The sequence below is a fragment of the Sturnira hondurensis genome, unplaced genomic scaffold (assembly GCF_014824575.4).
Source record: "Sturnira hondurensis isolate 20B ecotype Veracruz unplaced genomic scaffold, ASM1482457v3 Scaffold0004257, whole genome shotgun sequence".
In the NCBI taxonomy this organism is placed as follows: domain Eukaryota; kingdom Metazoa; phylum Chordata; class Mammalia; order Chiroptera; family Phyllostomidae; genus Sturnira; species Sturnira hondurensis.
Genome location: NW_028076888.1, coordinates 5284052 through 5305928, shown reverse-complemented (window position 1 = coordinate 5305928; position 21877 = coordinate 5284052). Strand labels below are relative to the sequence as shown.

Here is a 21877-nt window from a genome sequence, read left to right as displayed (position 1 = left end):
GGGCGCCGCCTCCTCTGGGCCCGGCCCGCGCCGCCCCGGCAGGTGAAAGAGCAGAGCTCGGCCCGCCCGCGCGCGCACCCGCCAGCCGGAGGCCGGAGTGAATGGGCTCGCGCTCGCCCGCGCCGCGCCCAGCGCTCGCTCCCTCCCTCACACGCGCCGACTCCCTCGCGTGCGCGCGAGGCCTCAGCGCACCGGCTCGGGCGGCCGGCCTTATGGCCTTACTGGCTCAGTGATTCCCTAAACCTCAGACTTCGCGGGAGGGAGGAGGGACTCGGCGGGAGCGGGCGGGCGCTGTCGGCGGAGGCTCGTGCACCCGCACCAACTCCGGCCGGACGCGGGCTGGCGGGCGGGCGCGCGCTCGCACGCCCCCCTCTGAGCTCCTGCCTCGCAAGCCCGACTTGGCGGCGGCGGCGGCGGCGCGCGGACTCACTCCCAAGCGCCGGTCCGCCTGGAGCTCGCGGCGTGCGCGGCCGCGCAAACTTTTCCGCGCGGGCGTGCGCAGGTGTGAGCGCCGTGGGGTCGCGCCGCCGAGCCGCGCGCTGTCCCACTCGCCTTCGCGCACTCCCACGATTCCGGGTGCCAGGGTAGCAGGGGTTTTGTTTCCCCCTGGTACTCGAACCGCGTGTTGGTGGAGTTGCTTTTTTAGTTCAAAGAAGAAAAGACTCCGGGGCGGCGGGGCTGGGTGTGTTGGGAAACACGCGCGTCGGCCTCCCACAGCTCGCAGGCTCCAGGAGCGCGGGGAACCCCGGGTTTCTGCCGCCTCGGTTTCCTGGCTGCCTCCCGACGCGGGCCAACCCCGGGCCGCTGCACGGCCCTGCTCTCCGGCCATCTCCCCCTGCCCCGAAGTTGAGTATCCAGCCCCGCAGCTAGAAATGGGGGGGAGGTGGGCAGCACCTCCTTCTTCTCTCACCCTGCCAGGACAGAAACTTTTATCTCTTCTCGGAACGCGATCACTTGGGCGTCCTTCCCACCCTCTCGCCTCTGGCGCTGTGCCTCTTGAAAGGCCCTGGCAGACAGGGCACAGGCACCCCCCCTCCCCCCGCCCCGCCCCAACCAGGAGCTAGCGTCCTGCCACCTGCACCTCCGTCTACCCTGTGCCCCTTCTCCTTTCCTCTCAAAGAAGGCCCTTTGGTGGGCCACCCTTCTATGGTCCCCAAACGTCCCTGCTGTGGCTCAGATGAGTTGAGATTCCTTAAATTTTAGCGTTCCTAGTTCCTCATTGGGTCTCGCGGGGTCTTCAAGAAGGAGGCAGCCAGGCGAGCAGGAATGTGGGCAGTTGTGCGAGTGAAGCACCCGGATCTGGCTGTCACTAGCTCTCCCTCTGCCCCTTCTGTGTCCAGCCTGCCTTCCTTCCCTCTCCTGTTTCAGGGGATGCCACACTGACTTCAGTAGGAGGAGGTCTTTCTCTGGTCTTTGGCATTCAGCAAAATGGCACTGGCCTATTTTTGCAATATTTCTATTTTGCAAAGAGAGGGGCCCAAGGAGGCCTTGGGGCAAAGAAGTCAGGGAGTTAACAATCTACACTTTCTCCCACTTTCCTTTTCTTTCTTCTTGGATTGCTCTTTAGTGTCAAATGGCCTCACAAGGAGGCTAGCATCCCTCACCTACTTCACTGCCTTCCCCGATGCCTTCTTGGCGTTCCTGGTGGTCACACAGCCTTCTGCCCTTTAGGCCTGCCCCATCCTGATGTGGGAAGAGTAGGTGGAGGCCCAGAAGCTTACTGAGTGTCTCCTGGTCCTAAAACTCTGAATAAGGGAGCAAGGCTCCCTAAATAAACGTGCTACCCAGAGGCTGGTACAACTGGGGGCACAGGGCAGCCAGGCAGAGGGGTTATGAGCTCCTGTTCCCCATGCAGGATCGCAGACCGGGCATCTGCATCCAGGGCTGCTCTGGGGTACACGCATCCTACCACCCATGACTTCCCGAAGCAAGGTCTGGGGCTTTGGGTTGTAACAACGGTCAATCCCAAACCCGCATCCCGAGTGTCTGTCTCCCAGTCTGGGCATCTGGAATGCAGAAGGAAACCTCAGACACAAGGGCAGAGGGCAATTTCCTGGTGCATCTGAAGGTGTCTGCACTGGAGAGGAATGGCTGAAGGGACAGAACTAAGTGAGCTGGAAGGAAGGCAGAGCCAGCCAGAGGGAGCTGCCAAGCGCAGCTAGCGTTGGTGGAGGGAGGTGGGGCCTCCTGGGCCTCTGTCCTGCCAAGATGATGGCCACCATCAGCCACTACAGGCTTAAGAGCTTCTGCCCAAGAGTGAGGGGCCTCCGTGGAGGACAGGCCCCAGGGGCACAGAAGGTGAGGCCCTCTTGGTGTGTTTTGATCTGAGAGGGTCTGAGAAAAAGGCTGAGGCATTGGGGTCCTGGGTGTGGGTCAGAGAACTCAGAGGGGTCCCACATTTCTCTCTGTCTCTCTTCGGGTGTGTGCTCCTAGGAAGGGGAGAGGCCCAGAACTCTGGCATCTGTGACCCATTTCTGACTCGAGGATCCTGATGTGGTGACACCTCCTTAGACCCTGAGGCCAAGCCACAGTGAGGACATCTGTACCTGGGACTTGGGGGACAGAAAGCCCAATGCCCCAATTCCTCCTGGTCTCGGGGCCCCGGGCCTGGAGCCACCAGCTCCTTACAGGCCTCACCTCCAAGAGAAACAGTGGAGACCTGCTCAGCAATCCCACTCCCAGGCCCCCCACACGAGTCCGGGGGAAACCTGTGGCTCTCCCCAGGCAAGCTTCAGTTTCTGGCTCCCAGTCCCCTGCACCCCCAGTTTGCCCACTCATTTTCTCTCCCTCCCGAGCCTGGGGCCTTCTCACTCACCAGCCTGTTTACACACCAGGTATCTCATGCTTTATCTGCTCTCATTTTGAATTTGTAACTTTCACATAAACTTGAACAAAGCTCCTTTGTTCCTGCACCCCACCCCAGGATCCCAATAAACTGGTTCCCTCCGAGGTGACTGGGCCAGGGCACAGAAGCCTTGGCCAAAGGACTGTGTGCGCATGTGAACAAGCGTGTTCGCACCTGCGAGGGAGTCCGTGTGTTTGCGTGTGAGCGCACTCCCCAGGCTGGCGGAGGGAGGGAGGGTGTCAGGGAGAGCAAAGAGCGAGCGAGCAGACTGTGGACGGGAGGCGTGGTGGGACTAGAGGGCAGCGCCCAGACACCGTGGCCCAGAGACAGGACAGTCTGCCGGGCCACGAGAGGTGGCGGGCCTCAAAAGGGCGGGCCTCAAAAGGGCGGGTGTCCGGGCAGGGGGCGCGCAGGCGCGGAGGAAACAAAGGGTGGAGAGGAGTGGCAGAGTGGGTGGCGGAGCGAGGGGCTGAGGCCGGGCTGGAGCCCCGTGCAAGGCAGATACAGGGACTGCATTATGGCGGTCCAGGGGCTGGCACGGCCGCACGCTCGGGCCCGTAATCCTGTTAGCCAGCAATCTCCATTCCGAAAGAGCTTCATTTCTTTGTGAATATTTGTAAACTAGATATCTAATGGAAAATTATAGGAAAATTATAGTGAAATTCATGACGGAGAAATCCGATTATCCCTAATTCAATTATGCCATCTTAGCCCACACAGCACATTTCCCATTTTTTTCCCATAAATACCGATGCCAGGGGTCCCGGTAATCAAATAAAATTGAAAATCATCTTCCCATTAAATTCAATTAGCCGCAATTTCTAAAGCCTATCAGAGATTTTAATTACTAAATTATAAAATTCTCCAATGCTAAATTGAAACCAAAAAAATTGCACATCCTTATATTTCACAGGAAAAAAAAAGAGGGCCAGCAAAATACTTGAAAAATGTCCTCCTCTCTGTGCCCAGCTCCAATGCAGGTTCCCCACCTGCAGGGACCTCACATGGCTGCCTGCTTGCCCAACTGGGGAAAGAGCCAGTGGGACAGAGGATCGGGCCGTTCAGGGGAGGGGCCGGAGCATATTAATTTCGCAGAGGAGCAAACCACACCAAACCCTTTCTGTGTGGGGCTGGGCTGGCCCCTGGAGAGAACCTGCCTTCCTTCCTGGCTGTCCTGACTCCTGAGAAGCCCTCACCTCTGTCCCCAACCAAGAAGCCCATAACTGCTACCTTCTTAGCCCTGGCCCTGGCCCTGGCACAGGTCAGAGCTTGGCCTCGGGGTTCTGCAGCATTCTAGGGCAGCAGACGAGAGGAGGCCAGCTTCTTGCCCAAGCGCCAGCTCCCTAACCATCCTGCCGACCCCCAGGTGGCCTGGGCTGGGTCAGAGATGGGAGGGAACGGAGCCTAGGGTCAAGGGTGGACAGATATGGTGAGGTGGTTCCACCCCATCAAGTCTCCTGCAGAGCATTCCCGAGGGCATGGGTCCTGGCAGAGCACCCAGCTCCCGGGAGAAGGGCTCCAGGTCAGCATGGTCCCAACTTGGCCACTCCCTGCCCTTCCAGCTCACTCTCTCTGGGAAGCCGGCAGCCCTGAACTGGCCAGAAGACGTGCCCCTGCCCCACGGGAGAGCCATCCTCTCTCCCCCCCTCCCCCACCCAGACCACTTACCCTGCTCTAAAGGCTGCTCTACAAGTCAGAAGAGCCCGGGGCGGTGGCATCAGTGGTGGCATAAAGTGGCCCCAGGTCTGAAACCCCAGGTGGGTGGGTGGCTGGGCGGGCAGCTGACCGGCCCGGCAGTTTCAGGGCAGCCAGCAGTGAAGCTGCAGCGGCCCAGCACCCAGGGAGCAGGTTTAATTTGCCAGGCAGTCAGGAGCGCCAGCAGGGGAGGCACCCGCAAACAAAACAAAAACAAAAAAGTTAATTATCTTTGGCTTTTTCTTAATAAATATCCAAACTGGCCCGGCCGGATCCTCCGCTTTGGAGGGAGAGAGAAGAAGGAGGAAAAACACCCCACACCAAACCCAACAGACACTCATTCTCTCATGTCTGCCTTTCCCTTTGTCTCTCGCCCCTGTAGTTCTCTCTTATCAGAGGCAGTAAGTTTCACATTAATTCCCAAATTTTGCAAGTGCAGGACTATGGTCAAAAGCCTCGTTTCTTTTCTTTTCTTTTCTCTTTCTTTCTTTCTTTCTTTCTTTCTTTCAAGTTTTGGTGTGGGAACACGAGAGAGTGAGGAAGAAAGAGGCAGGGGGGAAGAAAAGGGTGAGGAGGAGCAGGGCAGAGGGAAGGAGAGAGTGGAAGACGAAGGAAAGACAGAGAGACTGCGACGCAGGGACCGGAACTAGCGTGTCGCCCCTGTAGGCACAGCGCAGCCTGTGGCCCCAGCCTGGGCAGGGACCTGTTCTGGAATGTTGTGTTGGCATTTTGTTTCAGTTACAATTATCGGCTATCAGCAGATACGGGGATTTCTCATTTTAAAATTCCGAAACCACCCAGGTCCCGCCAGCTCCTTTCGCTCCCGGGTGGCTACAGGTTCCCGTGGCCACCTTCCCTTCCAGAAGCTCGGGTGCAGAAGAGGAGCCTCAAGGGGAGGGGAGCCTGGCCATCCTTCCGAGGGCTGTGAGATTTTTCTGTATGGAATGGCAAATGTACCCGGGGAGAGAGATTCATGTTGCCACCCGGGCCTGCGTGTCTGGATGGTGCTCATACATGCCTGAGCCCATGCTGTCGGAAACATGTGTCATGGCTTGTGCCTTGGGTGGGGGAGGGAGCAGCCAGGACATGGGGCAGTCCCTCGTGGAGCTGTGGCCCTGAAGACCCACTACCTTGATTCAAATCCCAGCTCCATCGCTCACTGGCTGTGCAACCTTAATCAAGACCTGGCCCTCTCTGAGCCTCCGTGTGGGAGGGAATGGTGATCAGTGCCTGCCCAAGACTGGGGTCTAGGGGAACCGGGAGTGACAGCTAATGAGCCCAGGGTTTCTCTCCAGGCCAAGAGACTATTCTAAAATTGGATAGTGGTGACGGTTGCATGACCTTGTGAATTGTATCCTTGCATGTAAATTATATCTCAACAAAGTGGTTCTTTACAAAGTGGGGACAAAATGGGGAACGACAGTAGCACATATGGCACCGAGTTGCGTGAGGGCACAGTACAGAGCCTGGCACAGAATAAGTGCTCCACAAGCGATTGTGACGAATGTGGATGGGGACGGCCGGTCTGGCGGAGGCCCTGGGCTGGCGTCCATGAAGGCACATTGCCGTGTGCTTACAAACGCCTCCCTGGGTTCCTGGTGCCCGGCCAGTAGGTTGTCAAGCAGCTGAGCTGCCCCCATACTTGTTCGGGGTCCCCAAGCAGCCGCTCCCTGGCAGGGATGGGAGAGTGCGTGGCCCTCCTCCTGCCTCCCTGCCCGGGTCCCTGGAGAGGAGGCTGCCCGGCGTGGCAGGCAGATCGCCGCTCACTCCCTCCGTCTCTCAGAGTGCTCATATTTTCCATGTGCAGCAGACCGTGAATTCACCTTCATACTAGTTACAGGGTTATTTAGCTTCTCCTGACGCTGACAATCACCAAACTTTAATTCACCGCTTGTCTTCTCCCTGCTGCGCCCTCTGCCCACCCCCAAAATTCCGGGGAGAGGGTGGGAAGGACCTAGTCGGGCCTCCTCTCGCCATAGCTTGCCCTTTGCAGGGCGGGAGGGTTGGTCAGAAGGAGGAGATGATGGGCAGGGGCGTGGGGGTGTAGAGACCAGTGTGGGAGAGAGGAAGTGCTGGGGCCAGGGGACCTTCCGTCCTGCTCCTCCGGCCTGACACTAATGTATTCAACCCAGCATCTATCCTGTTGTGAATGAAGACTCAGCAGGCCGGGCTGCACGTCTCAGGGCCAGCAACCCAGCCAGGACCTATGGGCCAGGACTTGCTGAACTCCCAGGTCCATGCGGCTGGCCTGGGCTGGCTCCTTCGCCTTCTGCTCCCGCCCGGAGGGAGCTCATTCCTACCACGAGGAGAAGCCAGCTCTCATTCTCTCCTGCCTCCCCCCTGCCAGTCTCCTGTCAGGCCGAGCATCCTGCCCTGCAAAGAATTCTCTCCAGCCGATGGCTCTGTTGCTGATGTCACGCCTCTCTTCACTTGATGAAGGCAGGTGGGTGTGAACAAATTGCTCCCAAGTCAGATGAGAAACAGACATCCTGAGACATCCCACTGCACACCCCAGTCACAATCCCAGGACCAGTATGGGGCATGGCGCCCCAGCAGGGCGTCCGAGTGCCTCCCCCTTGTCCCCTGGGAGAGGCAGTGGCAGCCTGTGCCTATGGGCAGTCCCCACAGAGTGTCTCTCTCTTCCCTGGGCTTCCGCAGATCCCCTTCTTTCTGTCTCTCCTGTGCTCCCCCACCCTTTCCAGGAGCGAGTCCAGCTTCCAGAAGGTCCACAGAGGCCTCCCATTGGCTCGGGGGCCAGGCGAACCCAGGGAGCTCAGTCACCTCTTCTCTGCCCCCCTCCACCTCCGGATCACCCTTTCCCCCCAAAGCCTCCCAGGCACGAGAGGGAGAGAGCCATTTGGTGGAACCCTAGGGACTCTTATTCCCCAAATCCAAGTTGGGCCCATCAGCCACTCATTAGGCAGAAGCAGAGTGCTGAGCTCAGAGGACTCTTGAAGACCAGAGGCCTGTCGAGGACCTGGGCGGGGGAGTTTGAAGAAGCAGAGTGCAAGGAGGAGGAGGAGGTGGGAAGCCGAGAGGGGAGAGGCAGGGAAATCCGGGATGGGTCAAGCTGTATCTGCCTCGTTCCAGCCCTAGTCCCTGTCCCTGGGGGCAGGGGGAAGTGGCCACAATGGCCTGGGCAAAAGAGATGTCAACAGACTGGTGGCAGAGATGGGAGAAGGGGCTTGTTGACTGAAAACTGTCCATTATGGCTCAGATTATAAGCATATTGCGCAGGGCTCTCTGCACGATGCCGAGGAAATCCAATACGCTGAAAGGTTAATGCAATCAATTAGGGTGACAAGGAAGTAAAGTAAAGCCTTCGGAGTAGATGAAAAGGGGAGAGAGAGAGAGAGAGAGAGAGCCAGCGTGGAGTTGGGGTGTAGCAGTGTGGGTGGTGGGAAGGAGAGGAGGGGGAGAAACTGGTGGGACGCAGAGAGAAAGCTGCGGGGGGGCGTGGGAAGGAGAGGCGTCCAGGAGACCCAGAGTCCATGCAGAGACGGCAGGGAGGGCGACAGCAGCAACAGCAGCAGGAGCGGATGGCCTGTGGCCAGGACACCGCTCCGGTCGCAGACCTCTGACTGCTGTACAGCTTCATTTCCTCCCCCGCCCCTTGTCCTCCCTCCCTCCCTCCCTCCCTCCCCGCCAGCCCTTCCTCCGGGGCTTGGAGCCCGGCTCTCACATTAGCTCACAGCGCAGTCATGTGTCAGAGTGGCCGTGGTCCCTGCCCCTGTGCAGGCAGAGCAAGCGCCCAACACGCAGCATCCGGCCTCCCAGTTAGCGGCCGCGCCCCAGTGCAACCTGCACAGCTTTCCCCCCGCCCCCGCACTCTGGGCACCCTAGCCCCCTACTTGCAACAAGCCTGTGACGTGGGGCGCGTGGTGGTCAGGACCCCTCTCACAGATGGAGAAACTGGTTACGAAGCGTCCCAGGCCCCGGTGGCAGACACGGAGGACCCAGGACCAACCTGAGATCTCTAACAGCTCCTAGCCCACTACCCAGGAGGAGGTGCGAGCCTCCCCTTCTTTGAGAAGTCGGACTCAGAGGTTTTGGGACAGGGGTGGGGAACTCCATGGAACCTGCCCAGGGGAAGAGGAGAGGAGGCTGGAGAGAAGAGAGGAACAGGGGCACCAGTTAGACCCCAGGCTAGACACCTACGACTACATTAACTCGCTCCCTTGTCCTAAGAATCCTGCAAAGTAGGTATTCTGCTCACCTTACAGAAGAGGAAATGGTAGGTCTAAGAATTCGCTAAAGACAGATGGGGATGCCGGGAGCAAGAGGCCTGAGGAAGCAGGGACTCTTGCAGGGACTTCTAGGGACGGGGGACTGAGCGGAGGCGGAGGTCCCACAGGGAGGAGGGAGACAGAGCAGCCCCCAGAGACAGGGATGCACGGAGCCCAGGACAGGGCGCTGCGCCTGATGCCTGGGCCCCTCAGAGCAATTAGCACGGGGTGGAATGACGGCTGCTCGACCTTGTCAAGTTCATAATGCCAGGAAGCTGTCCTCTCAAAAACAGTTACAATGTTAAACTTCATGTTTTGTATATTACCACTTAAAAAAGAGAGCGAGAAAGAAGAAGGCAGGAGCCAGAACCTCCAGAGCAGGAGCCAGCAAATTTTTTCTGTCAAGGCCCAGATGGTAAATATTTTAGGCTTTGCAGGCAAACATCCTCTGCTGTAGCTACCCAAACTCCACCACTGTAGGGTGAAAGCAGCCATAGCCTATACGAAAATGGGTGGGCGTGGCTGTGTTCCAATAAAACTTTATTTACAACGCAGGCAGTGGGCCACATTTGGCCCCTGGGGCTGTACTTTGCCAAGTCTTGCTGCAGAGAATGGAAGCGTCCAGGGCTGACTTTCAGGACCAGGGACGCCAGGCTCCGTCCCAGTATCTGGGGGACAGAAGTATCCAGCTTGGACCTTGCCAAGAAGCCGAGGGAAGGGATGGGCAGAGGATGGAGTAAAAGAAGGGAAGAAGCACAGGGCTGGTATGGGAAGCAGATGTCCAGCACCCGTCCCAATCCCACCATCCTAAGAGCCCTTCACTGTGCGGAGGAGGGGAAGGGGTGGAGCCTTGTAGCTCCCAACAGTCTCCACGCCCAGAGAGGGATGTGAGGTCGTGGCAAAGTGAGACAGGAGGCCTGGAGTGGGGCAGCGGGCTGGGCTGGCCGGCAGGGACACCAGGGGAGAGGAAGGCGAGGGGAGAGGCCCTGGGAGCAGAGCTGTAACCAGGGTGGTGCTGGTGGCAAAGGGAGGAATCCACGGGCCCCAGCGAGAGCGCAGGGCGCGGGCCGGGCCTGCCCTACACCGGCCGCCTCTGATCACGTTTTTCAGGGCCACTGCCCGCCGGCACAGACAATGCTGGGGGAGCCTTTGAAGTCCGAAAGAGATGCCGCGGTGGGAGCCTCTCAAATCTCCTCCCTCCGCCCCGTCCTGCGGCAGGAGGGGGCCATCGGGACAAAACCCAGAGCCGGTCGCAGCCGGCCCAAAACGCGTGAGACAAAGGGAAAACAAACAGGTTTGGAGCCAGGCGCACGGTGCCCTGTCTGTCCCCCGCCCCGCCGAGCAGGGATGATGGATGGCCGCAGCCAGTCAGCTCGCCCGCCGGGCAGGCCCCGCTATTTACATAACACTGGCGTTCCACCGGTCACCTCTGACACGGCGCTGCCTGGGGCCTAGGCCCAGTGGCCCTGGGGTTCCTGGAGCAACTCAGGGTCTGACAGCGCCTGTGAAGGCCAAGCCCGGGGAACCTTAGGCCTGGGGGAGGGCAAGGCAGCAGCCTGCTCTGGGCTCCAGGCCTGAGGCCTCCTCCCTGCCAGCCTCACGTGGAGGGAGGGGGAGGCCCCAGGGGGACCAGCCCCCTCCTCCCAGGTCCTCCAGGTTCCCCGTGCACGAGCTACAGCGGGCCTTCCGGGGAGAGTCGGCGACAGTCCCCACAGCAGGCACACCGGGCTGCAGAAGGCTGTGGGAAGTGCCGCAGAGCGGGCGGGCAGCCCTGGCACCACAGGTGCCCCTCTGCCCTGCGCCACCTGGAACACGTTCTGTGCCCAAAGACTGCAGTCCAGGTGTCCCCAGGCCGCTTCCAGCTTAAGAGCCAGTCTGAGACATTCCTGCTGAGGCCATCTTTCCCACCGGGTTCAAATGGGCAAGGTGGCCCCCATTCTCAGGCTCCATCTTCCCTACCCTTCCTGGATGCTCAGCGGGACCAGGGGACACCTGCAGTAACTAGGCCAGGGTTCACCGGTGGGGGAGGGGACACTGGGTCAGGCAGGGGCTACGGCCTTACCTTGCAGCAGGTCCTAGAGGTTCCTCTTTCGCAGGGGGCGGGGGGAGTCACTTCATCCTGAGGAGGGAGAGAGAGGAGCCCGTTAGCTTTTCGGGCCAGGACGCCCACCGCTCTGCTGGGTGCCTGAGGGCTCCCTGCCACCTCTGGGCCCAGGGGCTGATGCTCCAGGGCCGGACAAGGGGGCCAAAAATTTAGACACACTGAAAGGACACTGATTTTGTCTTATTTAAGTCTATGCCGACCAAAATTTGAAAAAATTCAGAGAGCAGTAGGAGCTGATCACGTGGAAACACAGCCCCCAGGGCGCCTGTAACCAAAGATCAGAGGCACGAGGTGGGACTGTGTGTGTGTGGGGAGGGGGGCGAGGGAGGGGAGGGTCCCCTATGAGCTGCAAGCCAAGCATCAGGGTGGGACTCCTTCAGTCTCTTCCCCAGCCACTGGAAATAAAACAGCAGACGCCAAACTGTTCACTATACCAAGTGGGTAACAGAGGGTTGGGGCAGAGCAGGGCCACGGCGTTGAGGGGCCTCAGCTCCCAGGAACAGGCTGCTGAGGGGGCCTTCCACCCCAGGGCCCTACCCTCAGTGGCCCAAGACCACGGAGTCACTCCGTGTTGGGCGGGGCCCACGTAAGGAGAGCTCGAAGCAAGTCTTCACTGGCGGGCCCTCCTGCTCAGAGCGGGTTTGGGGAGCCAAGGTCAAATGGACAGACTTCCTCAGATGAAAAACCCGAGGAGCCCGATGCCTGTTGACCTGGGCTCCCCGCCCCGCCCTCACCAGAGCCAGGCCCCACCTCTTCCAGCCCCAACCCCACCCCTGGGCCCCTGCACTCTACCCACAGTGGGAAAAGGCTTTCTCTTTATTGTGTGTTTTCTTCCCTACTCCTCGTCTGTGGCTTATCAATGATGCAAGAGGAATAACACCAGTTTCCTTAGGCTGTGTAATCCCCAAATCAGATTGGGGGATTGTGAGAGGTGAGGTGACCTTGCATGGGGCTCCCAGAATGCCACCCTGCCCTGCCGCCCACCCGCCCTTCTTAGGACATATTTAGACAGATGGTATTAATTGTGCCTGACACGTCCTCCTCAGGGGGGCTGGGTCCTCCGCCAGCCTTTGCTGCCTTTGCCCGGCTGCCTTGGCAGGGGTGCCCACCCAGGCAGAGCCCACCTTGCTGGACACAGGGCTCTGGTGGGCACTGGGTAGTTGGGGAGGGCCGCCCATGGGCCTCTGGCACCCGCCCATCTGGTCCAGGCGGTGAGAAGCTGGGGGTCGGCAGAGAGCTGGGCGACTGAGATAGGGGGCAGCAGAGAGGAAGGGGGAGCCACGCCACGGCAGAGGTGGGGGCAGAGGTTGGAGGAGTGGGAACGGGAAGAAGTCGGGGAGGAGAGTCTGAGGAAGTGGAGGCCAAGCAGGGCTGGGCCATGGGGCCGCGGGATGGAGACCCTGGGGCTCGGCCGAGAGGCACTGGGCAGGCTGTGCTGTCCCAGCTCATGTCCCAGCTCATGTCCCAGCTGGTCCGCTGGCCCAGGGACCTGTCCGGGTCCTGTCCATCCCACACCGGCCCGCCTGAGATCTCTCCAGGCGCCCTGGCCAGCCTCCCCTGGACCCCCAAAGCCCCCAACTCCACAACTTCAGTATCTCCCTTCCACCACCTTTTTCCTCCCCTTCCATCCTCCCCGGCAACTGTGCATTTATTAATTCATGAGGCACTAATTAGTTCTTTGTTTAATTTTGTGTTAAACAGACTGACCGGAATGATAACGACGTACAGCGCAGTGTTGCCGTCCCCAACCAACCCTGTTTTCTGACAACAAGGGAGCGCGGAGACCGGAGCGCTGAACCCAAATCCCTCAGCAGTTGCACTTCATTAAGTCAAAATGTGACAAGAAGCTTAGAGAGCAACTTGCAGATCTGATCACACAGAGCGACCGGGGAGGAAACTTTCCTGGAGTTGGTCGGGGTGGAGGAGGGGGAGGGAGGGGTGGAGATTTGCACGGTGGAGATTCCCCTCCCGGGGACCGGAGGGGAGCTGGGGTTCTGTCCCTCACCTGCCCCTAGGGGCAGGTGGCCTGGCTGATAGGAGTACAGAGGCTGTAGGTGGGTGGAATTTGGGACACCGGGCGGGTTCCGGAACCCCAGTGGGGACCTGGGAAGTTCAACTTCATCTCTGCATTCTTGTCCGGGCATCTCCCATCTGTCTTTGCCTCTCACTGTCCCTGGCGTCTGGTTCTGGCCCGTGTGAGGGAGGGACTGGGTGCACCCAGGGCCCAGCGGAGAATCCGAAAGCTGCTGTAGTTCAGGAAGGATTCTGTGAGGCCAGGGGAAGGTACAGAGCAGGAAACCAGAGGAGAGCAGAGGCCCCTACACGTAGGAAGGCTGAAGCTAAGCATACCCTTACTGGCTGAGACAGAGAAGTGTCATGCTCAGAAATCGTGACCACTGTACCCACTCTCTGCCAGCTGCCCAACCACCCAACATGCTTTATCCTAAGTACTCTGACCACAAAACTGAGGACCAAGAGGCTGAGTTCTTTGTAGAGGTACCCAGCACTTCCAGGCTGTGGGGGGCTGACTGCAGGCAGGCAGCTGGGCTAACAACAGCCCGTGACCGCTCCCTCCTGAACGAGAGAAAAAGCAGGATGTCCACCCCCAGATGTCAGGCTGCAAATCCCCTCGGCTCAGGGCAGGAGGGAACAGGGTGGGATAGAAATCCAGCCCTGCCTCAGGGTAAGGCCGGACCCCGCCCCCTTGGGCCTGGCCCTCATGTCAAGTGTCCTGCATGTGGACGAGAACACAGTAAGGGGGAGAGTAAGAACACAGAGAGAGCTGACCAACAGGAGGCCGGGGGAGATTCGGTTGCCTTCTTCCCATTGGCTGCTGCCCCGGCCAGGTGTGGCCGGGCCCTCCCACTGAGAGCCGGCCCAGGCAGCCCACGGGCCAAGGCAGACTCCACTGCCCAGCCTTGCCCATGCCTTCCCCTGGCCAGGCCCGAGGCACCGTGGTCTCTCTCTCGCCCGAGCCTGGAAGCCCTGGGCTGGCTTCTGTTAATTCGCTATTAGGCCGCCTAAGCAAACCAATGAAAACTAATCATTAATTATGAAAGAGAGATCGAGAAGAGAGAGGAGAGGGCTGAAGATGGAGATGGGAAGGAGAAAGAGGGGAAGTGGGAGAGACACAGGGAGCTTGCTGGGTGCTGAAGCTGGGGTCGTGGGCCTGGGAACTGGGAGAGACCAGAGGCTCCCTCTGCACAGGAGGTGCTGGGGGGGGGCAGGAAGGAAGGCAAGGAGGGTGGAGAGGGGGCTGCCTCAGCCCAGGGGAGGGGGAAGCCCAGGAGAGAAGGGAAAGGGCCTGAGGGAAGGCTGAAGAAGCTGCTGGGACCAGCATGCCAGGACCTGAAGGGGTCTCACCCAACTGCGGTCCCTTCTGGCTGGAGCCACCAACTCTCCAGGACTTGGCTTCCGAGAGTCTCACCCCCGGCTCCCAGGCTCCATATTTATGAGGCCCAGATGATTATGCAGCACCAGGCCGGGCTCCTGGTCCCCGTCGCGCCCCTACCTGCTCCTCAGGCCACGGAGGCTCAGGCCACGGAGGCTCAGGGCAGCTGTCGGCCGCCCATCTACCCCCCCACGCTGCCCCCTGCCCCCTTCCCCCATCCTCACACACACCCTCCCCCTGGCCGGGCCCGTTCACAGGGGCTGGGCCATGTCAGCCGGCAGCCTGAGGAGGGGGGCAGCACAGACAACAAGGGGCAGTGTCATGGAAACGGGCACTTTCCCCAAGAAATATTCTGTTTGGCCTCCTTCCTGCATTGAGGAGCTGTCAGGAGTCTGAGTGAGAGCCACACCACCCCGGGACCAGGCGTGACAAAACCTATTTTCTGCCTCAAATTTGATTGATTAAAAAACTTTTTAGGAAAACCATGTTAAAAGAGTGAAAAAAGAGAGAGGGAGAGAGGGAGGGAGGGAGAAAAAAGGGGGAAAGGAGGAAAGAATAGAAATGGAACCAGGGGAGAAGAGCCAGGGAGAAATGCCTCGGGCAGGGGCCAAGCAGCTAATGGACACTGACTCGAGGGGATGCGTGTCAGTGGGATCGCCACAGCACAACCAGGCAAAACAGAAAGGTCACAGGGGGCCTGAAACTTTACACAGTGGCAGTGAGGGGCCGAGGGCCCTGCACAACGCAGCAGGTGCCATTAGAGCTGGACGGGGCTGCAGCTGGGGTGGGCGGGCAGCCCCAGCCCGGGGAAAGGCAACGGCCCCCCCTAGGCAGGCAGGCGGCAGGTGGGGGTGGCTGCCAGCCCCTGGAGTTGAGCAGGTCTCTGGGTCAGCTCTGGGAGTTTCCAAACACATCCCGGGCTAGAATTTGGCCAGAGTCCTGAAAAATCTGTCCAGGGTCAAGAGGGAGGCTCTGGCTGTTTAGGGACAGGAATGGGGCTTTCCCACCGTGTTCTCTCCAGCCCTGGCTCAGGGAGCATTTCTAATGAATAAGTGAGTGAGCTGGGAGGTGCCCAGCGGACCCCCTGTCCTGCAGAGGGGAGCCTCTGCTGATTCCACACCAGCCTGGGGCCTCGTGCTCTCCTCCCTCCCCATCTCACACCTGGCGGGGGCGGGGGGGGGGGGAGGCTCTCAGTTCCCCTGCCGGGTGCTGTCCCGTGTGGTCCTCATGCCAGCTCGCCTCCTTTCTTCTCCCATCTCATGAACTGAGACAGACCTGGCCTGACTTGGGATGGGCAACCCTGCCTTCCTCTCTCAGGGCTCCCTCCAGGAGAAGGGCCAGCCTCCTCACCCCTCCTGAGACCCCCACAAGGGGAAGAAACGTCCCCATGTCCTAGAAGGGAGTGGTGCTTCCTACCTGCTCCCCAGAAAGAGGGTCCAGATCTGTGGCCGGGTTTGTTCTCCCTCTGTCTAAGGGCCTTGAAAATAAAGGTCAGCAAGGCTTCCCCGGGGTGTTGAGAGGGGTGCCCAGCAGTGTCCAGTCTGGCTTTGTCAGCCCCGTTCAGGTGGGGCAGTGCCTCCCTGGACAGACAGGCATGCTCTGCAGACAGAGGCACAGACAGACAACACAGCTCCGGGCCCCGCCCAGCCCTCTGTCAGGTGGGCTGACCCAAGGTCTCTCCCCATCCCTGTTCCACCAGGATCGTCAGGAACCGGTTGAGCACCGGACACCGGGCGAGGCGGGAGCAAGGCAGGACGCAGGGCATGCGAGAGGAAGGGCAGAGTCAGTGAGCCCTGGGCTGGACGCCCGCCTCTGTCCCTCACTGCCACTCGACCTGAGGCGGGCAGGCCGCTTCACTTCTCTTGGCTGAAAAGTGGGGATACAAGAGTCCCCACCTCAAAGGTAGTTCATTCGGTACCTATTCCTCAAGCACCCACTTTATGCCAGATACTGTCCTAGACCCGGAGAACAGAGAGTGGCAGAGAGAGCCCCCGGGGAGCTTCCATGCTCCCGCTGTCATGAAGACCCGAGGAACCCTGCGGTCGGGCACACAGGAAGTGCCCAATAAATACGACCTGTCATTAGCTTCCAGGGCCCTGCCCTGAAGAAGCCAGGGAGAGATCCAGCGATTCTGCCCCTAGGTATGGACCCAAGAGAACGGAGAAGAGGGACTCAGCCCCAAACTTGGGTGTTACTGTTTATAGCAGCTCTATTCACACTCGCCGAAAGGTGGACACGCACCAACCGTCCGGCCATCCACGGACGGCTGGACAAACAACGCGTGGCCCAACCGCACAGTGGACTCTTATTCAGCCGTGAAAAGAATGAACCTTGAAAACATGTACGCTCAGGGAGAGAAGCCAGACACGGAAGGCCACGTGCCGTGGGGTTCCGTTTCTGGAAACGTCCAGAATGAGCAGAAAAGGCAGATGAGTGGATATCAGGGGCTGGGGGAGCGGGCGCGGGAGGCACTGCCTCTGGGCCTCGAGTTTCCGTTTGGGGTGACAGGGAAGTTCTGCAGCGGGGCATCGGCGGTGGCGGCCCAGCACTGTAACTGCACCGGATGCCAGTAAATCGCACGCTTTTTTCCAATGGCCGCAGTGGCAGATTTTGTTGTGTGTGTTTTACCCCCAGTGAGTAAAACGAAGCAGCAGAAGCAGCGGCGGGAGAGGAGGGGGGCACTCCCACGCGGCAGCCCGGCTCGTGTGTTAGCAAAGCCACGCGAGGTGGCGGGAGGGCGAATCCAGCGTCTCAGGTGGGTCCGCTCGCCCTCTTGTTCCCCGGGACCGCGTGGACCACAACGGCCCGATTGGTGCGCCTGAGCCCGAGCCAGACCTTCGAGGGACAAGATGACAGCACAGGAAGGCAAGGCTGCTCCCGTGATGGGCCTCCCCCAGGACACGTCACTCAGATACTCACGATGCCCCACCCCCAGTGCTGCCGGTCCCCTGCACATGCACACATGGAGTCACCTCTCATGAGTGGGTCCCAACACACACGGCCCAGCCCATCTGTGTCTCTGCCAGGCTCCCAGGGGACTTCTGCAGCCGCCCAGCAGCTTGGGTGACACGCCACCCTCTGGATGGAAGAGGAGGGTCTGAGCCAGTGACTCTCCATGCCCAGGACCCTAGGGCTCCCCAAGTCTGGGGAGCCCCACCTTGCAGGGAAAGCCCAGGATAACCAGAGCCAGGCCTTGGGGGCAGCCCCCTACCCCTAAGCGCGCCCCCACCCCCGCCTGCTCCTGAATGCTGTGCACACGGAAACCCTTGCCTTGGCCCGGGAACTGTCAGGAGATCGACAAACAAAAGCTGCTTCTTGACAGGGAGTCATTTATATTTTAGCTTCGTTCCATTATCCTAACGAATCCTTCATCAGCAGATGCAATATTAACAGCAGAAAATCAGCTCATTACATCTGGGGGGATTTCATCAAGACGGCAATCATCTCTGCAGCTCCCCAAGCCTTCCAGGGGCCAGTGTGGCGGTTATTTATTTATTTTGTTACTTATTTATTTCATTTTTGGGGTTCTTGCCACGTAATTGCACCACAGCTCGGATCTTTAATAAATAATTTGCAGGCCCTGCACCACAGACGGCTTTGCTCTCCGCCACAAGAGCCTGCGTTGCCTGCGTTCGCCAAAATATTTACCAATATTTAAAAGTCATTAAGAATCAGGAGCGAAGTGGGGCGGGGGTACTCAGTTCTTGTAGAAACGGCCACGTGGGGGGGCTACGGAGCTGGCCTTCATTCCAGTCCTCCCACCCCACCTCTCAGTCCCAGGGGGGCCTTCTGGATCGGAAGCTCCTGGAGGGCAGGCCCACGTTGCTCGTCTGGGCTTGCTTCGTTTGAGCAGGAAATGCCTGGGATGCAGCCTAGGGATGACCGCGCGCTCCTCACGGCTGCTGGAAAGGACCCACTTGGTGCAGGGGCAGGAGCCTTCCGTGCCTCTGAGCTGGGCCATTCCTTCGGGGCGGCCCAGGGCTGGGAGCCCAGCGAAGGACGACTTTGGCCCTGGCTGCGGCTGAGTGTGGAGAAGGGCCTGACCCGGTCCTCTCCACTTCCCCGGGGGCTATGCCTCTGCCTTCAAAGAAAAGGGGTTTGGCTGGTCCAAAAGGCAGGCCTGCCCCTGTTTGTAGATGCCAGAACTGAGGTCCAACAAACTTAAGGTCTCTCCCTGAGGCCACACAGCCAGGGAAAGGAACAGAGCCAGGATTTACACTCAGAGGGACTGGGCTGTGCCCCTCGTCCTTCTGCCAGGCCTGGGGCCTCGAGGCGACGCAGCCTGGCCTTCCAGAGGCTCTTGGCCTCAACCTGCAGGCCGAGGTGGCCACTGGGGCGGACAGCCACCCCCTGCCACCACCGCTGAGCCGCCCGCTCTCACAGGTTTTTCCCAGCAGGGTCTGGATTCCTGCCCGGCCAGGAATGTGCTCCCAGGATGTCAATTCTAATCTCCCCAGCGCTCTGACAGAATTAAGCTCCAGTTTGTCCGACAACATCCCAAAGTTTCAGAAATCCAGGGCAGACTCTCTAATCAGGCTTCGGGACAAAGGTCTGGCCTGACCCCGTCACTTCCACTTACTCCTCCTGTCTGTCTCCCGGCGGCGGCCTTTCTGCAGCTCCCCCCCCCCCCCCCCCCGCCCTTCTCTGGCCAGCTCGGCCCTCCCTCTCCTCCAAGCTCCCCTGTTTCTCCGCCCAGCGTTTCCCCTCTGTATACAGCTGCACTAATCCTGTTGCCCCACTATCTACAGCAGCGGAATTCCTGATACAGACCTGCGGCCAGCCCTGGGCCTGCTGGCCTCCCCTTGGCCAGGACTCTCTCTGGTTCATGGCCCCGAGGGAGGGAGCGCGTGCACAGGCTAAGCCCCTCCCCCGTCCCAGGGAGAGGGCGCTCTGTGCAGAGTTGTTCTCAAACTGAGCTTCTCCCCGCCTTCTGCCTCTGCACTCCCCGTAACTGCCCCGAAGCACCCTTTAGCCTCGCCCAGCCTCCCTCCTATTTGAGGGGTCAGCTCGTGGGCATGTTTCGGGACACACCTGTGGGCAGAGACCTCCCCTGCTCAGCGAACCCTTCAAGGCAGCGAGCAGAACACGGGCAGAGGACAGCAGAAGCAGCCCTGAACTTGGCTGGGACAGGCAGAGCCCACGGTGAGGACCCCAAGCCCTGGGCTCTGCCAGACTGTGGCCACTGAAAAGGGCTGAGGAGCCCAGGAGCTGGACAGCTTGGCCAGGAGGAGTGCCCTGGGTAGCCAGACAGTGGGCAGCCCCCCAGGACGCTGGAGGAGCAGAGGTGCCTCTTTCTCCATGACCCCTAACACCCAACTCCCCCCCCACCCCGCCCCCACCTACACAGTGAGTAAGGACCCAGAGCACTGACACCCGCCTCGGTCTCCAGAGGAAGTCAGGTGCACAAGCCGGTTGGAAGAGGCCAAACCTTTATGGCCCAAAGAGGCATGGCTGGGGACCACGGCCTAAATCTGGTTTGCTCACATGGAAAGATTCACAGGGAGCAGAAGGCCAAGGGGGGAGGGGGGACGGTCAAGAGGGTATCAGGTACTGACCCGTGAGAGCCGGGGCGCTGACCAGAAGACTGGAGGAGGAGCCGGGGCTCCTCCGAGAAACCGGGGCGGGAAGGTGCAGACCGGGGCGAACGAGAGGCTCCAGGAGGAAGACACAGGGAGGGGAACATCACTTGGCCCTTCTGCTGGCCCTCCAGGAGGCACGAGAAATCCAGAGTGGCCAGGACGGGCGGGGGGTTCCCCAAGCGACACCTTACTGGCAGGGAGCTGGAGAGTCCTGGAAGGCCACAGGTAGGCAGGGCCATGCCACCCCTCCCCGGCTCCCCCTGTGGCCTGGGCAGAGACCGCACCGTGGGCAAGGAATCCCATCCCACGTCGGCACAAGCCCTCCCCTTCCCAGGCCCCTTGGCCACGTGTGAGGAGTGGGGACACCCTTTCTCAGAGTTGCTGTGAAGGGCAACACCCCACCCGCCGATAGTGTCTCCTACATTCTTCCGACATCCCCTACCCACCACCGACCCAGCCTGCACCTGCGCACAAAGCCCAGGTGGCCGGAAGGGTTCACCTGGAGACTTGCGGGGCTGGAGGGGGGGGGGGACAGGCATGAAAGGAAAGAAAAGCCAGTGAGGAGGGCTTCACGACTTTTCAACCAGCCCTTTCACTGGGAGAATAAAAAGAATTATAGTACGTTTTACTTAATACTAGAAAATCCTACAGAGGCCTCCTGGAGAAAGGAAGAGNGCCACCCCTCCCCGGCTCCCCCTGTGGCCTGGGCAGAGACCGCACCGTGGGCAAGGAATCCCATCCCACGTCGGCACAAGCCCTCCCCTTCCCAGGCCCCTTGGCCACGTGTGAGGAGTGGGGACACCCTTTCTCAGAGTTGCTGTGAAGGGCAACACCCCACCCGCCGATAGTGTCTCCTACATTCTTCCGACATCCCCTACCCACCACCGACCCAGCCTGCACCTGCGCACGAAGCCCAGGTGGCCTGGAGTTCACCTGGAGACTTGGGGGGCTGGAAGGGGGGACAGGCGTGAAAGGAAAGAAAAGCCAGTGAGGAGGGCTTCACGACTTTTCAACCAGCCCTTTCACTGGGAGAATAAAAAGAATTATAGTACGTTTTACTTAATACCAGAAAATCCTACAGAGGCCTCCTGGAGAAAGGAAGAGTCACCTGCATGTCAGTCTTTTTGGAGCAAACCCCTGCAGTTCCCACCCTCCACTCCCACCCCCTGCAATGCCACCGTCCCCAATCCTCCAGCTTGGCATCTCTGCCCTGCCGTCTGCCTCACCTCTCCTCCCTTGCTGTGCTGGGTGTTGGTGAGTTGTTGGTTTTTTTCGTTTTTGCAATTTATCAGCAGATTGTGTGGAGCTGAGTGGTGTGAGCCTCACCCTGCTAAATAAAGCTTTGGTATTTCTGATAAAGCCATCAAATTCCTTATCACACTGACACAAAGTGCATTTAAAGAGACAGACACCCTGTCCCTCCCTCCCCACCAGCCCCTGCTCCCTCCGCTCAGTTCAGATTTCCAGCTACTCAGGCGCTTCTGGATCCGACACCAAATACGGCCGCCTAGGGTGGGAAGGGGGCGAGGGCGAGGGGCGGGGCCTGGCGGCCTGCTCCGACTCCCTCCCACCCATGCCTCGGGCACCCTGACTGAGGACTGGGGTCCACAGGCAGTAGCCAGTGCTTCCTGCCCCCACTTCCCTGGAGCCAGAAAAGAGCTATGAGTAGACCCATCCTGCAGCAGAGGACGTCCACATAAACAGGACAATCCTATGTTAGCATGACAGCCGGCAGCTGGAGGAGCCCTGGGTCGGCTGCGGGGCCGGCCAGGCTGCCCGGTGGCCGTGAACTTGCCCGGTCACCTCCATCGCAGCCATGCCAAAGCGGGGTGGTAGGGCAGGACCGAGAGGTTGACCAGGGCTCACATTACAGCCCTGGTGCCTGACACAGAGCTGTGAGGGGATGAAACTACCACCCCACTTGACAGATGAGGAAACCGAGTTTGGCTCAGGCCGGCCAAGAGCCCTGCCGAGAGAAAGACCCTCTTCCCCAGACCGAGTGCGCGTCCACCTCCCGGGTCACCACCCCACACAGAT

At 59.9% G+C, this 21877-nt stretch overlaps 1 protein-coding gene and 2 long non-coding RNA genes across 6 annotated transcripts in view; 2 read left to right on the top strand and 1 right to left on the bottom strand.

The window, feature by feature from the left end:
• The window catches only part of CASZ1 (castor zinc finger 1), a 145966-nt gene that overhangs the window by 54931 nt on the left and 69158 nt on the right, over positions 1-21877 (bottom strand). For 3 of the 4 annotated variants that reach the window (XM_037045249.1, XM_037045251.1, XM_037045250.1), the window contains exon 3: positions 10829-10885. The gene's annotated coding sequence lies outside the window, so the exon portion shown is untranslated. Of the gene's footprint in view, positions 1-4513; positions 4628-10828; positions 10886-21877 lie in introns of those variants that run through there. The other variant, XM_037045253.1, reaches the window with a different exon arrangement.
• LOC118986360 (uncharacterized) lies at positions 11879-12716 on the top strand. The gene is made up of 2 exons (XR_005066354.1): positions 11879-12081; positions 12572-12716. It is a non-coding gene; the product is annotated as an uncharacterized LOC118986360 (long non-coding RNA).
• Positions 18532-21193, top strand: LOC118986361 (uncharacterized). The gene is made up of 3 exons (XR_005066355.1): positions 18532-19511; positions 19972-20065; positions 20910-21193. It is a non-coding gene; the product is annotated as an uncharacterized LOC118986361 (long non-coding RNA).